The sequence below is a fragment of the Pezoporus wallicus genome, unplaced genomic scaffold (genome assembly GCF_028554395.1).
Source record: "Pezoporus wallicus isolate ANWC-B61680 ecotype Strahan unplaced genomic scaffold, APGP_CSIRO_Pwel_v1 contig_6807, whole genome shotgun sequence".
Classification (NCBI taxonomy): domain Eukaryota; kingdom Metazoa; phylum Chordata; class Aves; order Psittaciformes; family Psittacidae; genus Pezoporus; species Pezoporus wallicus.
In genome coordinates, this window is record NW_026636431.1 from 219,850 (window position 1) to 232,738 (window position 12,889).

Below are 12,889 nucleotides of genomic sequence, written 5' to 3' on the forward strand. Positions count from 1 at the left end.
TGTCATAAACGATATTGTACAGAAAACATCCTTGTTTTATCTATGGGTACTCTCAGTGCTGTTCTTCTTGGAGCTGTTCAAAGGAGGTATCATGGTAGCACGGTTACTGCATGAGGCTGTTCATTTCCAGACTATTTCCTCCTCTCCTTCAGAGCTGGGAAGAAAAAGGTTGTGTCCTGAGTCCCCACCTTACTCAAAGCTTTCTATCAGAAAAGGTCACTTTTCATTGCTGTCAGTAGGCAAACACTGCTTTCTGGCCTTCAGAGCTTTACAAGGAAATAGTAATGTAGAAAGATGTTCAAATAACACAATACAATGCTTTGATTACGTGCCACGTAAAGGAAAGACAAAATTAGCACTATTTGTTCTATGGTGAAGATTTGTTTTCCTGGTAATTTGTAGTTTGCTGCAAACTTTGTGACATGTACTCATGTTTGTAACTGATAGCCTTATCGTAAGAAAGAACTTGTTTTTCTGTTGGAAATATGGATCAGAGTTGAAAGATATCACATGTGGCTGGAAGCTCATTTTGAAATCATGCATGCTAATTGGAGACAGATTTTAGTGTAGTGTTGTAAGATTACATTTCAAAATTTCTGTAATTTTTGGAGAAAAAAATCTGTCCTGCCTGCATATACAAATCAGCACAGACAGGGAAATTTTATAAAAAGAACATGTTCTCTTTCTGGGCTGTGTTTGTAGTCGTTTTTATGTTACTGCTACAATGTCTTAGAGTAATTTGAAATGCATTTTCCACAAAGCTGTGAGATTTAGTAAAGTAGTTTGAATTCTTAGAGTTATTTTTCTTTATTTCTCCCTTCCCTGCAATTTACCTCTCTGTGTCCAAAGAAAACCCGACATCTCTCATTCACTGTACCTCTCAATCAAATTACATCTGTAATGTACATTTGTTCATTTTCTTTTCCAAATAGAGTAAACAGTTGAAGCACTCTCTGTATTTTAAAGCTCCTGCTGTACACTATTGTTGAATTATAAAAATCTTAGCCTTTTTGGCAGCATTTGTTGTAGAAATTTCCCTTTGCTTTGATACAAGAGACACCCTAGCCTGAGAGAGATATTTCACTTTTTTCTGATCCAAGCATAATTGTATGACCCTTTCACCAGGGCTCGGATTGCCAAGGTAGCAATTACGACATCTGTGTCAGATGGTCTCGTGCATGTTCCTCCCTACCTGAAGCAAGGCAGGAACCAGAAACTAAAATGGTGACAGAGACACATTTAGACTCTTGTCCCAATTTTTTGGTAGCACAATGCTACAATCTCAGACATGGTGCTAGCTTAACTAAAACAACTGTACGCTGTTCTGGTTTGGACTTCTCTATCTAGCTCTGGTCCCAGAAGTTATTGCTTCTTTGCAATGCTGAGCTTCAGGCGAGGCTCTAAAAAGTAGTACTCCATACAAGCGAGATGAAGCATCCATCATGACCTCTAGTGCTGTAGTGAGGATGGCTTTTACTATGTTGCTCAGAGGCTTTGGTCTTGTTCTCTGCTAAGCAGTCCCACAGACTTTGAGCAGTGTGAACTGTTTTATTATGGCCCATTTCACATGCAGCTTAGTGGGTTATAAGCAGCATCTTCTATTTTTTTTTTATGCTCACAATGTGTAACTCTGATACTTGCCTAGTTTTCATGACTTTTTTTTTATGTCTTTGTGCTGCATCAGCTCAATCAGTGTGAGTTGCTAACCATTTAATGAGTTCTTAAATCCTGCATACTGATAAAAGCTATCTCTTGGTACTGGGGAAGTCTGTTAGCGCTTAGGTGTAGTTTTAATTAAAAATCTGAAACATGGCATTTTGTACAGAATGTATCCTAATTGTGTTTAGGTGTTGTTTGGGCTGATCTCTTAAAGACAAAACACAGCAACACTTGAGCTCTAGCTAAAGTCTCTACGCTTCACTTTTCTCCTAAGACTTCCACATGAATACATCAAACCTATTTCTCGGCGCTACAAAGATAGAACCTGGTATTGATGGATACCATCTCCATGAAGATGCTTTGATCCTTTGTCTGGTTTCACTGTCGATAACATTAGTCCTGAAGAAAACAAATGGGATAAAATTTTGAGCCAGCTTTTGAGTGTGCATCTTCCATGATAATTCAAGTGTCATTTAGAGCACAACAGCAGATTTCTTTATCTGGATGCACAACTTGCACAAAACTGTTGCTTTTTTTTCCACCTACTGGTGTTTGTAACAACTTTTGTCACCATCAAACTAATTGTTTTAATGTCCTCTTAGTCTCAGAGTAAGCTGAAGTCCCTGCTGCCTTCAGCTGGCTCACAACAGCATGCAGCCCTGTTGAGTGTGCATTTGGGAACCTGTGAACTTGGTGTAGGTCAGGAGGCCTTCTGAAACGTTCTTACAAGCTTGGTCTGCTTCAGCCAGTGATCTCAATGAATTTTAATTTCACCAACTGCTCACTTATTGACATCTGAAGGACAGAGGTGGTTGTTTCTTTGCTGCGCTGGATGTTAAGATTGTACTTCATGCACTTGACATGCCTCTGTCAATCTTCCCTGTTTTGAGAAATACTATAAAAAGGTTGCTTTGGAGACTTTCTACAAAACAAACACTGCTAGCTCCTTATTTGCAGAGGGACTTCCTCAATACGGATCTATTTAAGAGTGAGACCTTAAATAGACCTCTGTAGACTCCCATCATCTTTATTTTAGCTTGAAATACCTTGGAGTGCAAACTTGCAGGCTGGCTGACATAGGAGTAAAAGAAATACTATTGGATCTTTTTTTTAAGAAAGCTGTCTGAATGAGAAAAGCAGGCATTAATATTCTGGGCATAGGCGTTTAGGTATTGCAAACTGACCACGGGGCAAATCTAACTCATGCTAGAGCTCAGTCTGTGGATGCATCCAAGTCATGCTAGAGCAGATTTTCAGTGCCTTATTGGCTCATGCTGAAAATCTCTAGAAGTATTGCAGTCTGCATGTGTAAAGTCAGTCCTGTTTACCAGCGACTAAGAACCCAGAATTCATAGATGATAGAAAATTTTGGCTTTTTTGTCTTCATTTGTATTTCGATTCACTTTACTTAGCATAAGAAAGAAGTGTTTTGAAAATTGTGTAAGAAAAATATGAGAGAGTTAAACAGATATTGGTTTTCTTCAGATTAGCTTCTAAATTTCTGGGTGTATGTATAAGTTACGCAGTAAAATGCTAACTCAACAGTGCACAGATACCTACTGAAGGATATCCAATAAATTAACTAAACAAGTTTGATATTGTTACGATTAGTGGTTCAAGGTTGTTTAAAACACAGTACAACACTTCCTGCCATTTGAGATTGACAGGTATTAAATCATTCACTTGTAGTTAAGATGGGTATTGTGGGTTTGTACTGTGGTTTTTCATGAATATTTCTTCCAAAGCCTGTGCCTGATATGCTAAACAGGCAAAGACCTTGAAAAAATGAACTTAAAATGACTTCTGATTCCTTCTCCAAAACATACACCACTTTTCAGCACAACTGCAACATGATAAGAGGGGAAAGGGAGACAAGGATGAAGAAAAAAACAGAAGTGAATGTGACTTACGAGCTGAAAAGATGTGCTTTAAGTACGGGCTTGCTCTCTGTTTCTTAATTCTTTTCCTGCCACACCCTGAGCAAAGCCACCACTATATTTGGTTCTGAACCAGATATCAAAGCTCCTCCTAGGCAAGGCATAGTGCTTAGCACCTGAATTTGTTTGCTTCTCAGGATGTTACTAAATTCTCTTCCGTTGTGGTTGAGGAGGGAAATGACACAGATATTTTGTGAAGACAATTGAAGCTCTGGAGTTCTGTCTCCAAGAGAGTCACTTCCATGGCTGGCAGGTCTGTCACCAGCTTGCTGGGTTTCAGGATGCTCTCACCACTGCAGCTGAGGAAGCATCTGCTGCTGAGCTGGCCTGATGTCTGCTTAGGACAGTGGTGTTGGAAGAACTGAATGGTCAACACTTGGAAGCATGTGTCACTGGTTGGGGGATCCCCAGCCCACATGATGATGCTGACCAGAGCCAAATTCCCACACACACTGCAGGAGAGCCTGGTGGTAACACCATGGACACCCACAGGAAACACCAACAGAGCCCTCCATGGGCTCAGTCAGGCAAAATGCATTTCTAATGAATGTCATTGACTTTGCTACAACATTTTCCACTAGGAAGGTGTTACATCAGACTTGCCAAATGGCCAAGATGCTCTGACACATGCTGCCTTTTGTGTTTTGGGGCTCAGTAGTGCTGAGGCTTGATCCAGAAAAATTAATATTTGTATTATCAGAAATACATTGCATGCTTGGCTACTTTATTAGAAAAAAAAAGCAAATGATAGTAATCAGTAGCAATGAGTAATCAAATTCTTATGATGATTTTTGGACTAAGAGGTGTCATTAATCCATCCACGCTTCTTGGAGTGGCAAAGGAAGGAGAAACAGCCCAAGTTAAAACATGTCACTACTTCCTTGTGCATTAATCCTAGGCCCTGGCAAAGACAAGAAGTGCCCCTAGTCTGAGAAGAGACTTAGAGAAATTCAGCCCTTTCTTTAATTTGTTTTGGACAGCGTACCGCTGGCTCTGAATTGAGTAGGATGCAGTCATACAGACCCAAGACATTCAGAATTGCTACACAGATTTTAATGGGAAAACTTTTCTATTTTTAAATTTCATCTAAATTTGGGGTCTTTTTATAAAAACTTTCCTAGACTGTAACTAAAGAGAAGAAATATATTAAAACATGGAACAAAAAGAGTATGAAATGAAAGAATGAAAAAAGTTAAATCCAGAGATTTCTTATCAGACTTGGGTCATGCAACAAGATGTTTAAGGAATAATGTTGATGTGCTGTAATGACTTTTCAACTCAGGTATGTAGGACTGCAAAGGCTCACTTGAGCAGAGTGCAGTTTCATCCAACAAGGGATCCGAGGAGTCTAGAAGCTCTACATCTTACCATACTACCTAATAAACCCACAGCCAACAGAAAATGTAATGCTTGTTAAGTATGTTTGCTATTAACCTTGCGTAGGGCAGATGACTCTTTTCACCATGACTGGTTTTTTTCACACACAAATACGGTATCACCAGATTCCTGCTGTCATTGCTACTGACTGTGACTGCTCCTCTCAAGTGCAGCAAACCTGTGGTGGGACTCATGGTACAGCTGGGCTCTGGTCTCCTGGCCCATAGAAAGTATGCATATAAGGTTTCTGGAGTCATCTTGAACCACCTTAGTAAAATAAATAATTCATTGATCCCTTACAAAACAATGTACATTTGCAGTAAAAAAATTAGACATAATTAACAGAGCCTATGCTTAAACTTCTTGCATAATGAAAAAATATATATTTTTGACACCACAATACCCTCGGTATTTCATCTTTGCTGAAAGCAAACAGCTACACAATGCGATATCAGATACTATCACATTAACCAAATGCCTTTGTCTTCTCCCCACTTATCACGTGGTGCTGAGGAGCGTTGTGTTCCACTCTGGGCCATTGCACAGTTGGCTAGTGAAGAAAACAAACCAGGGACTTAACAAAATGCAGAAGAGGGACTTGCTTGATGCAAGCCGCAAAGAATTTCCTCTTCTAGCTCCTGCTGTACCTTAAAAGTTTTCTCTTTAATTTGTAGGTGCTGGCTCTGCTGTGTTTCACAGCAGCGTCTTTGACAAGCACAGCACCAGGAGCTCTGCAAAGGAAAGTGGAGATGGAGTGTGGGAACAGATTAAAAGTGTCTGGAGCTTTTTTTTCCCCCCTCAGATGGGAAGTGGGAGCAGTGAGAAGAAGTAAGGCAACAGCTGCAGGATCACAGCACAAAAACTGCTGCAGATATCTATGGAAGAAGGTTGAGAGAGGGTAGGAGAGACTGTTTCATGTGCACAGCACAAGGAACTTGAACATTATCCTGGAGAATGGGAAGAAGGAGGTATTATTGTCTGAATGAGGGACAAGCCTCTTTTAGACACTCTTGAGGCAGGAAGCCTCAGGAAGAAATAGCTTTATAATGTTCTAATTAAAGAAATAGTTTTATTATAAGTTTATTTTTTAATTTGTTTTTAAAGTCTGAGAAGTTTTAAAGCCTTTCCTATTTAATAATCTCAGCATCTCCTTTTTACAGACATGTAGGACAGTGGGTATATGGAACTGCAAAATGGATTAAGGGAAGGCAAACGTACATTTTAACTATGAAGTTGAGGGACTCTAAGATACTTGAAGAGGTGAAAACAACAGCCACTCTTTCACCAGAGTCTAAACAGAGCTCAGTAGGGCATTTTTTCTACTGAAGTGGATGCTGCTGCTGCAGGGAGTAAGGACCAGGAGGCAAACTAAGACATGATTTACAACTGCCCCAAGTGTTCAGCAGTGCACAACTGATTTAGAATGGTAAAATTGTGTGCAATCTTTCTCAGTGATGAATGTGATGTGCTTCCTCCACCATGGATCAGACATGTGCCTGAATGCAGTGCAGGTCACAACTACACTGTAACAACCTACCCAAGCTAGCTTTGTGATAGCTTGTTTGTATAACTGCTGTCAAACTGAAACCAAAATTTCTGTTGGCAAAGCTCTGAAATTGCGAACTTATAGGAAGTTCCTTTCTTTGGCTATTTGCAGCAGTCTTTCAGGCGTTTAAAAAATATTTTTCTAATACATCAGTTTGTCATGTGGTACTAACTCTTCTACTTCTCCAGAGAGTTTGGGCTGTTCCAAAATTATCATCACCACATGTCTAGTTCAGGTAAGCATGGAAAGTTTGGATGAATATCTGAATCTCTGTGAGGAGTTCTGCAAAATTGAGCTGGAAGTATTTCAAGCAGTCTTACTTTGAAATTTCTGTCACTTCTGCTTCTGCTTGTATCTGTAAATACTGCAAGAATAACCTTTCCCATAGTATCTCATCACTTCAGATCTGGCAACATTAAAAGTAACAACACTTTTCTGAACATTTAGGCTATAGGAACAGATTTCTTTCAAGTACCGGAGAAAATTTGTGATTCTTATGTGATCTTCCTAGAGAAAACATTGGATTTTTTTTTTTTTTTTAATTCAGAATTAGACAGCTTTAAACTAAAAAGTTACCATTTGACAAGCATCATATGCAGGTGCAAAATGAGTTTAGAGCTGGTTAGTCTTACTTGTGGTGGTTGGAAAGCCATGACTCTACTCTGTACCCATCTGCAGTATATAAATGTATAGCAGAAAGGAAGGAGGTAGAAGGAAATTATCTCATGTGTCAGGTAAGGCCAGGTCAGGAGTAACCAAGCATTCCCCTCTAACACTTCTCAGGTCTTATCTGGTGTTGAATCAATTCAATTGTATGAACTTTTATGATGCTATAAACTACTTGCTGCCATTGGTCTAATATCTAATCCATACTCCTATCCAGTGTCGTAGGATGTGTTAGAAGTGTTATGTATAGGATGATAGTCATAGTTTTTTTTTTAATACTGTGTATATATGACCAATAGTCAGCATTAGAATGACTGTAATCTAGCTTCCACAGCATAGAAAATGGAGGCAGGTGTCGCAGATCAGATGCACTCCAGAAAGAAATTAAATGCATTGCCAGCAGTAAGACCTAGAAGTAGCAATTTTTCCCAGGCATGTTCTTTTACATATTCAACTGAATTTCTACTATGGACGACTGTTCCCAGAACATATGCAGGCCAAACTGTACACAAAGGATACTTTTAGCTTCAAGTTCCACATGAAAATGAGATCTTAAATTGACATAGGAGTGGTGAATAGTTTGGAATAGCATTATGCTATTCCATATGATATACTAGGACAGACAAACTTTGAAACAACTGTTACCTTTCCTGAGACCTTCACATGTGATATAATTAAGAAACTATGTGATGCAAGAAGAGACATAACCATACACAGTCACCTGCTGACTTGAAGGTAGTAGGCTCTTTTACCCTACTGCATCTTTTTGTTGTTTCCAATAAGATCCTAGTGATATTTCCTAGCAAGCTTTTACTTGTGCAAAGAAGTCCTGTAGACAGCAGGTCATAGAGGACTGCAGAATTAGAGCTGGATCTGTAGTCATTATATATGAATGTGAAGAATTGTTGCATCTGTACAACTTCAGAATGGTAGCTGTCTCCCATTCTTTTTCTTTCTAATTCTTTGGCCATTTGAAGGCATTTTAAGAGATAGCATATCTCTGCCCTATAGGATACAAGGCACTTAACTAGATTCCTATTTTAATTTGTCATTTGATTTTGCTATTTTTACAGATTTGTGTATAGCAGGAAACAGACCCTGAGGCTTTCAGCTATGATCTTCTACAAAATTTTAGAATGACACAAAGGACAACTTCAGGTCCCTGCCTAAGACCTCGTTGATAACCATTGCCAGTATAACACAGCTATTTAAATTTTCTGTCTTCATGCCTCTATTCATCCAATCCATGAGACAAATCAAGCAACAGTAAACTGTGTATTTGGTTAAGTATTTTGCTGACATCTGCTAGAAAGTGGGGCTTGATATCAGCCCTCTATTATTTTATAATTTTAATTTTTTGTTGAGTAAAATAGAAAAAATAGACCAAAAAACCTGCTGTCAATCTTCATAGCAGTAAGCCACTCACTCATATTTTTAGTGTTGTAATCAATGGGCAGGAAATCACCGAAGCATCAAACTATAGCAATCTCTAAGTTATTGTGCGGTATGGACTCCAATCCCATGCAGATCTGTGACATTCTGTAAGTAGAGAATCAGATATTCCCAATAGGTGTGGTAACTACCAGAAATAAGAAATTAAGTAGTGCATTTTAACAATTTAATTCTCAAGAACTCAGTTATCAAAACAACTTTAAAGTATGTTCTTAGACCCAAAAGAAAACAACGTTGTTACTGCTGTACAGTGCTGCAAGTCTGTGTCCTTCTTGCAGCTCATTACAAAGTGTAGTTCCATACCTGGCTCTCTAATAGTTTGACTTTCCTCCTTGTGTGTGCTTGATATTACTTCTGTTTTGCTTTAATTCCATCAACTACAGGGGGTTCGCTGTGAACCTGAGATCAGGGTCAGGCCTTTGAGACCTTTAAGACCACATGTCCTGTATTGCAGAAAGTAGGAAGAAATTATTCTAAATAACACTCAGTAAGAACACTCTGGTCCTACTGGATATTAAGCTGGTATCTGAGATTTCAATCAGGAGAGTCATGTAGTTATTAACTGCTATTATAAAATATAACCCTCTCTTAATATGGGACAGTAAACCAAAAAGGTTGAAAGGGTCATCATATCAAGGATCAAGTAAAAAGCTCTACAATAAAAGATTCTTTAGCCTAAGAGTTAACAATCATTCTTGAAATTGCTTTTTGTTAATAGATAACTAACTAAGAAGTGTGCTATGATGTGGGCCAAGCTGTCTCAAGAAATTTGTATTTAGTTTAATCCTTCAGAGAACTGGATTATATACCTCAGGGTATAAATAAAATCGTGAATAATGGCCTGAGCAACGTGTTCCACATAGGGCAGCAGGGAAATACTAGGCTGTGTGATATTGCTACAAACAAAACAGAAAAGATACTTTACTCTTTGACTGCAGGAGAGGCAAGTAACTGTGCATGTAAATTAGAGTTGCCTGAAGAATTCTGTGGGCCATTTCTGCTTTTATTTGCAGAAAATCATCAAATACTGGACTAGAAGAGTACATACCAGCCTTTAGACACATAAGAGAAGATGCCCCCCATGATCATTGCTCCATATGTTTTCTGTTCTGAGACACACCACTGAAAGTCTAATATGGCTGCAATAGGTAAAAAAAAAAAATTAAAAGAAGGTGTGGTAATTAGTGCTGATGAGCTTGGCCTTTGTTGGACTTAAGATGTATCAACTAACTCACTGATGTTTGCTGATGAGATTGTAATTTCAGTTGATAAGGAAAATTGTGGTTGAGGTTAGGACACTTAGCATTTTATAGCAGAATGAACTTGGCAGGAAATTTTATTTTATTGTCTGTCTGATATAAAAGGGTAGAACTGGAGTAAAGACTGAGGCAGTGGTGTTGTTCCTGATCTTCTACTTTGACTAGAGAGGTGAATGATGGTTGGAATTAATGCTACTTCCTAAGTACAAATTATTCCAGGCTGGACGATATCTTTCTGCAAAAGAAAAGGCATAGCGATGTTACATCTGCTTTGTATTTCCATTACAATGGAATTTTTTGGTTTTATAGTACTTAGATAAACTGGCTCCGGGACACTTCTGGGCACCCGCCCAGAACATGGTATCCTTCAGCAGCCTTTTGCTGTTTGTGTCCGTGCCCTGGGAGCAGATGTGTGACGCATTAGCTGTGAGAGCAGAGTGGTGGGGGTGGTTGAAAGAAAAAAATAAAGACACAGCAGAGTGCAGATAAGAATAATTGAAAAAAGCTATGTGGCAGTTTACTTGTTATCCTCTCTCCTTACCTACAGCTTTTTCATCTGTCCCCCTTTTTATTTCCAGCAGTTTTGTATTTAAGCACTTACTGCCCCTGAGCTGTACTTCAGCAGAGATTGTTAACAGTGTAGCAAAGGCAAAGAGCAAAACCCAGCATCAGAAATATTTATGTAGGTGTGTTGATTTTAAACACTTCTTTCACAGACACAGAAATATGTTTTCTCCTTTGCAAGAATGCTTTGTCTTACCACATGTGCGGCATTAGCTTGTTTTTGTGGTTTTTATTGTTTTTTTTTTTCATTTCTTAACTCTTACTTCCTCTTGAATTTTTATGTTTTTTTCTGGCTTACAGGTCCAGTGTAACAGTGAACCTAGTGCTGATTTTTATTCTTTTGTAATATAGTTGCATTAAATTTTAATGGATGCTCTTCAAGTGTGATACACTCTTCAGCAGAAGAGAATTAGTGAATATAACAAGATGCACTTTAATTTTGCAGTGTTTTCATGTTACTATGTTGAGCACTTCCATGTTCATTATGCTTCTGACCTAATAGCGCTGCTTATGTCATAAGGAGCAAAGCTGGAAGAAATTAAAAGCTTATTTTAATTATATCATAAAATCATAGAGTGTTTTGGTTTGGAAGGGACATAAAGATCATCTAGTTCCAGCCCTGCTTCCATAGGCAGGAACACCTTCCTGGTTGTTGAGCAACCTAACCTGGTTAGGTTGCTCAAAGCCCCATCCCGTTCAACCTGGCCATGAACTCTTCCAGTGATGGAGCAGGCACAGCTTATCAGGCAATTAATGTCTGTGTTTCACCACCCTCATAGTAAAGAAATTCTTCTTGAAATCTAATCTAAAACTACCCTCTTTCAGTTTAAATCCATTCCCCCTTGTCTTATCCATACAGGCCCTTGTAAAACACCCCTCTCCAGCTTTCCTGTTGACCCCTGGGAGGAGTCCCACTGTGAGGGCACTCTACTCCAGACTGAACACCCCCAGTGCTCTCAGCCTGTCTTCACAGAAGACTTGCTCCAGTCCTCTGGGCATCTTTGTGGCCCTCCTCTGGACTTGCTCCAACTGGTCCACATTCCTCTTTTGTTGGGCACCCCAGAGCTGAATTAATCATGGATAGATTTTTTTTCCCTTTCTTAGATAAAAGTACTTGGTACAACTACTTGGTACAAGTTGCTAACAAATTAACAGTTGCATTCTGTCTTTTGCTGTATGAAGTTGTAGAAAATGTAGGCATAGCTCAAACCAAAATTTAGAAATACTGATACCTTTTGTTTCTTGAAGAACTAGCACTTTGCTTTGCTGAAAACCTATATGATAACTTTATGGATAATGTACCAAAAGTGATGAAATGAAGTTCTTGGGTAATACTGGTCAGTCCACTCACTGTATGATGAACACCTGGACAAAGCAACATGTCAAAATGGATGAAAATCCTGATAACTGCACTATGAAACTTTATTTAACTCCATGAGCTACTGTAGGAGGGAACACTTATCTGGCTATCATTGTGAGACAGAAACCATAATTAAGCTACCAAAGACATCAGAATAGATATGAGGTGAACAATTCACTTCCTTAATTTTTTTCAAAAAGCTAAAAAATATGGTTTTCCTTTTTTTTTCAGGGAAAATATAAGTAGAAAAAGGAAGGTTTTGTTTTGTTCTGTTTTAGTTTTCTTTGGGAAGTTAACAATGTTACTTTAATTCCTTTATTATTTCCTTTCTCTTTTTGAAGAGAAAAGGCAGAAAAGAATTTTTCCTCATCAAAAGAAAATAAATACTTGAAACATTTTCACTGTTATCAAACATCAAGTTTTTGTGAAAGAATTGTTTTTAAAAGAAATATTACAGAAAATGCTCTTGAAGATAGTTTTACCAAGACTCAGCACTTTGTGAGGAAGATCGAGGTCTGATCTCTGCAGTTTTCTGTGTTACTCTTTTAACCTGGGATTGATTCTCAGAAATGGGATGGCTTTACTGTGTCTACAGATTTGCATCTAAAAATTTTCAATTTTTCATCTCTGTACTATTCATTACTTTCACACTGTGTGTTTGAAAGTCAACTGTACGTATAGAAATCAGGGTTTTAGGATCTTAACCGCTGAACAATCATATATGTCAAATGTCACTTGACTAGTTAGCAGCCATCTCACACCTGTACTTGGCCTCTGAAGACTGGCTTCAGTGCAACCTGATTCACCACTGGGATGCTGTCCTACTTGCCGCAGCAGGCTTGTCCTCCTCTGTGAGCATCCCAAACATGTACCAGTTTCTGGGCAAGGTGTTCTGCCTTCAGTGAGGGCTTTTGAACTCCTTAGGGTATCTCCAGAAGCAGCTGGCTGTATAGGACTGAATTGGTTTTAGTGTCCCAGACAGAAAGATGATCTTGTTCCTAGAGCTCAGTAGTGTTTCTTGCCCCATAAGTAAGATGATCTATCCACTCTCCAGAAATTAAAGTTTTCC

General features: G+C 38.7%; 1 protein-coding gene across 6 annotated transcripts in view; it reads left to right on the top strand.

Moving 5' to 3' along the window:
• ARHGAP15 (Rho GTPase activating protein 15) overlaps positions 1–12,889 on the top strand; it is a 378,211-nt gene that overhangs the window by 15,192 nt on the left and 350,130 nt on the right. The gene's annotated exons all lie outside the window — the stretch shown is intronic.